This window comes from Odontomachus brunneus, unplaced genomic scaffold (assembly GCF_010583005.1).
Source record: "Odontomachus brunneus isolate Ranch 3 - 2012 unplaced genomic scaffold, Obru_v1 Obru_scaffold_042, whole genome shotgun sequence".
NCBI lineage: Eukaryota > Metazoa > Arthropoda > Insecta > Hymenoptera > Formicidae > Odontomachus > Odontomachus brunneus.
Window position 1 is genome coordinate 1,297,791 of NW_022639492.1, and position 5,103 is coordinate 1,302,893.

Below are 5,103 nucleotides of genomic sequence, written 5' to 3' on the forward strand. Positions count from 1 at the left end.
GGGGGGGGGGGGGGGAGAACGGCAGGTGAAGACGGCGGAAAAAGAGAGGCGCGATCGTGTGCCGCGCGCGCTATATGGGCGTGGAACGACCGGGCTTTCCTGCTCGCTCCTGCAGGAAACGGCAACCTCCCGATGTCAGCTCCTCGCGACGAGGAGGACGGGCCTTGCGACCGTGAAAATGTACCGTCAGCGAGCGATAGGAGTCGCGCGGGATCGTCCAAATCGCCGCGGAAATATGATCGACGATGACCGTTGGCCGTTAGCCCGCTCGCGTCACGGCGTCCGGCCGTCTCCTGCTCGCCCTTTGTTTTTGTTTCGCGTCACGCTCGCGACAAGTGCGGCTCCACGGGAAGACGCGTAAAAGCGCCGGGGATCGTTTCGTCGCAGGAACGACGACGACGCGGTGCACGCGGGTGTAGCACGCGCGTACGTCGTGCGTAACGCGCCGTTGCTGTCTCCTCGAAGCGAACGGTCGAGCCTCGCGACGGCGAGTGTGATCCCGTTGGCGAGGAGAACTGCACTCCGGCGGCCACACGTGTGTCCCGAGGACGTCGCGGCTCGTATCTAACGTTAAATCTCTCAGGGGCTCGGGAACCGGTTTGGCGCGGTGAGGTCGATCCGTGATGCCACGGGCGCGCGAAAATGACCTCTGCGCCCGACCGTTGCGTTTCCGTCGTCGCGAGCGACCGCGGAGATGCTCGCTGGTGATTCGTATTCAGCTGCACTCGCTGCACTCGGCGGGGCAGTGCGCAGTAGATAATACCGTAATGTCGAAATTTCCAAATTTGCTCGATTTGCGACAAGTTCGAGGAAGAGAGAGACGGAAGAATGACTATAAGATGGACGTGAGCCGAGCTAAATGACGTCTTTGTGCGGTATCGCGACGAGAAGACAGAAGTTCAACCTCGATGTATACCATAAACAGAGGAGCACATAAGCGTCTCTCTCTCTCTCTCCCTTTCTCCTCCTTCCTCTCCCTCTCTCTCCATATCTCGCGCGTTATACGCTACACATTTCTTTACGCATGGAGTCATCGAGGGCGCCGAGCCATTTGCGCCGCGTGTTACTGCTGCTTCTTTTCCGTAGTCTGTTGACCGTTTGTGTACTCAGCGGGCTTTACATACGCACAAGGCGCGGCGGGACATGACGAAAAGGCGACGCCCCCGATGTCCGTACGCGGGTTGACCCTCACTCCCCAGACGGGAAAAGCGAGCGCACGGGGACAAAAAGTTGTCCCACGCGTTCACGACGGAGTAAGAGCGAGCGAGCGAGCGAGCGAGCGAGAGAAAGAGAGAGAGAGAGAGAGAGACCGTTTTCGATCGCAACGCGGAAAGCGGTCGCGGCGGGAAAACGAAAGGGGCCGGCGGCTAACGACCGGCGCGAATGACCTGGCATTTCGCGAAACTCGCCCCCGCGGGTTTTCGGCCACGTACGAACGGCGAGAACGTATCGGATCGCTCGGGCGATACGCCGATATCCCGGTGCAAACTCCGGCCATCGTGCGGCGGCACTTTCGCCGTATCTTATCGAGCTGCTCGAGCTCGGAGAGTCAAGAGTCCGATCGCGGCCGCGCCGCTTATCGCGCGTATCAGAGGCATTGTCGTCGGAGAAATGTGGAAAAGTTTCATCACGAGGGATCCGCCACGCCTTGCAGTCAAGTGGCGTCGAGTCGCGGGCGCACTCCGAATTCTTATCGTTCCGTGTCCCCCTCGCGCTGCGTCGAACAATCAAGATCTCGGATGGTCCAACGAGAGAACTTAACACTTCTGGGAATCAATCAGGCGTTCTCTCATTGGATCATCGCTACATTCCGAAATGTATCGAGGAGAGTGTTGACTGAAACGAATTGAATACAGTCGAGGCTAAAGCCTGATCCACAATATGCTTTTTGCTTCCTGCTTCTTTCTCTTTATCTCTTTCTGACTCAAGCATGAAGCTTTAAACCAGAAAAAGATAGAAGACAAGAAACAGAACGCAAAGAGCATATTGTAGGTCAGGCTTTAAAGCCTAATTTACAATGTACTCTTTGCATTTTATTTCTTGTTCTCTGTCTTTTTTTAGTTTAAGGCTTAAGCTTGATTTATAATGTGTTATTTGCTTTCTGTTACTTTTTCTTTATCTCTTTCTAACTTAAACCTTAAATCTTAAGCTTGATCTATAATGTGTTATTTGCTTCCTGCTACTTTTTCTTTATCTCTTTCTAACTTAAACCTTAAATCTTAAGCTTGATCTATAATGTGTTATTTGCTTCCTGTTACTTTTTCTTTATCTCTTTCTGACTCTTAAACCTTAAACTAAAAAAAGACAGAAAACAAGAAACAGGAAGCAAAGAACACATTGTAGATCAGGCTTTAATGTGTAAGTCAGAAAGAGATAAAGAAAAAAAAAATGAAGCAAATAACACATTGTAGATCAAGCTTAAAGCCTGATCTACAATATGCTTTTTGCTTCCTGCAAAAAGCATATCTTTCTCTTTATCTTTCTCTTTATCTTTTTCTGACTCAAACCTTAAGCTTTAAAGCTTGATCTACAGTGGGTTCTTTGCTTCTTGTTTCTTTTTCTTTATCTCTTTCTGACTCAAACCTTAAGCTTTAAATCTTGATCTACAATGTGTTCTTTGCTTCCTGTTTCTTTTTCTCTATCTCTTTCTGACTTAAACTTTAAGCCATAAAAAGACAGAAGACAAGAAACAGAACAAATGCAAAGAGCATATTGTAGATCAGATTTTAGCCAGAAAAAGATAGAAGAATAAGAAACAGAACGCAAAGAACATATGAGTGAGAAAGAGATAAAAAGAAAGAAGCAGGAAGCAAAGAGTATATTGTAGATCAGGCTTTAAAGTGGATGTCTTCAATCTTAAGGGTCAGTTTATGAACTCCCCATTTTACTCAATGGGAGAGCACTCTCTCGTTGGACAAGGAAGATGAGTTCACAAACTCATTCCAAAAATTACGGACAATCTTTTAATCCTCAACTGTATACAAACTTTCAAAACGGTTTGAACACTTTCTTTTTCGATGCAGTTTGGAAAGCAATTCAGAGGACATGTTTCTTGATTAAATTCCCAAAAATTAATTTCTCTCGGACCACAGATTGCGTTCCAAACTGCATCGGGAAAAAGTATTGGAACCGACTTGAAGATACATCGGAATCGCGCGATGCTTTGCTTTCGCTTTTAGTTTCAGTTGAAAAAAATGCGGCTCGAGTCAAGGGCAAAGCATTTGCGTAACAGACCTTTTCTTTTTTGAGCAGGAAGAATGCGATGTCGTAATCATCGGTCGTCACATGTCCATCATCATTTCGCGATATATCCATATCGTGGCGTTACGTTGCGATCGCGATTAGATAGCCGGTGCTCGCGATCGCTGTTTGCTCGCAATTTCAGTCGACTTTGTCGTACGATCGATTCGATCGAAGGGCGAGCACACACTCGCGCTTTCTCGGAACTTTCTTTTCACGGAATTTCCCGGGGAGCGATTCCTTAAGTGGAAACAGGCTACCTTCGCGTGGCCATTAAAGAGCTTGCGATTGAACTTTCGCCGGGACGATCGATTGTATTCTTTTCGTGGAGGACGCACTCGAGTATGCTTTTGCATATAAAGAACAACGGGCAGCGCGATTGCGTCGCGGCGACGATGCGATTCGTTCGTTCTTCTCGTCAGGAACGTTATCTGGGCCCGCGTTATGATCTTCTATTGTAAAGACGGGCCACGGGCCGATCGCCATATAGGTGCGACCTGTCCCTAAGTGTGTCAATGAGAACTCTACGCGAACGCCTCTCAGATAACCGGCTTATCACTCGACTGAGACGTTAGATAAATATTTAGGTAGCTCGATATAATCATTAACCGACTGAGAATACATTTGTATTCTTGTCAAATAGTCGCGGCTAAACGTCTCCGAATCGACGAATCACGATCGTTGATCTCATCCCGCGCGATATAAAATACATTAACAGTAAGTTAATGTATTTTATATCCTCCATAAGTTGAAGACAATTATTACGTAGAAAGACAATTTCAAGATAACAGCAGATAAAGATAAGGATATTAAAATGGATATTTTATGATAATTTTGTTTCGCATTTACATTCATAAGATCGGCATTTTATGTCATTTGACAGAGCGAAGTTTCAAGTTTAAGAATTCATTTTCTGAATTAAGCTGTGTTAAGCCTTAATTATATGTATACAGTTTTTGTTTTCTACTAGTGTGTTGAAATAAAGAAATATGTTAAAATAGAAATATATATCCTTAACTTGTAATCAAGTAAACAAATTTTTAAGATATTTCGTGCACTCCGCTTTTGGTCTATCAATAATTTGTTGTAAATTAACGTGACATACAATTCATCTTAGCCTATTTCTATTCAGCCTATTAATTTACAATAAATTATTGATTGTTAAAGCAAAAGGGGAGTGCACGGAATACCTTAAATTTGTTAAATGATTGAAGTGTTACTTTATGGATATATATTTTTATTCCAACGTATTTCCCAAGAAATTTTAGCATGCATTTTTCTTGCTTCTGACGTCATTAGAAAGAGATAGACAACGCGAGGGGCCTTAAGGAAACCTTAATTTTTCACGAGAAAAGACAATTACTTGTTTTGTTGAAACAAAAGAATTAAATAAATATGCTGTTAATCAAGCTAATATCCGACGTATGAATTCGAATTGTGGAATGTGGTCGACGTAACCGATACGCGTGCACAGTACAGATGTTCCTGCAATTAAAACATCGCCGCGATTTTCCCGCGGGTTCAACGCGCCGCCGGCGACATTCCGCCGAGTCATGGAATCACGCCTCTTTTTTTTTTTTCGGATGCGCGCACGCCGATACGCAGACAAATCCGGACGAAATCTCGCGCCGTCGTTGTGTATTCGATTATAACGGCATACACCGCGGAGTAGGCGCGCGTTAAGTAAGCGGGGACCGTTTAATTTATTGCTTTAACGAGGCCGAACTATACGGCGAATAGGAGGCGGCCGGTTATGTATACCGATGTATACCGTTGTTGCAAATCGAAGAACGACGACAGCGAAGCACATAGGCGTAGCTCAGACGTTCGTCGAAATCACCGAAGAAGATAAAAAGGGGGGGG

The 5,103-nt window shown here is 45.8% G+C and overlaps 1 protein-coding gene across 1 annotated transcript in view; it reads left to right on the forward strand.

The window, feature by feature from the left end:
* The window catches only part of LOC116844514 (chloride intracellular channel exc-4-like), a 30,074-nt gene that overhangs the window by 381 nt on the left and 24,590 nt on the right, over positions 1-5,103 (forward strand). The window lies entirely within an intron of this gene.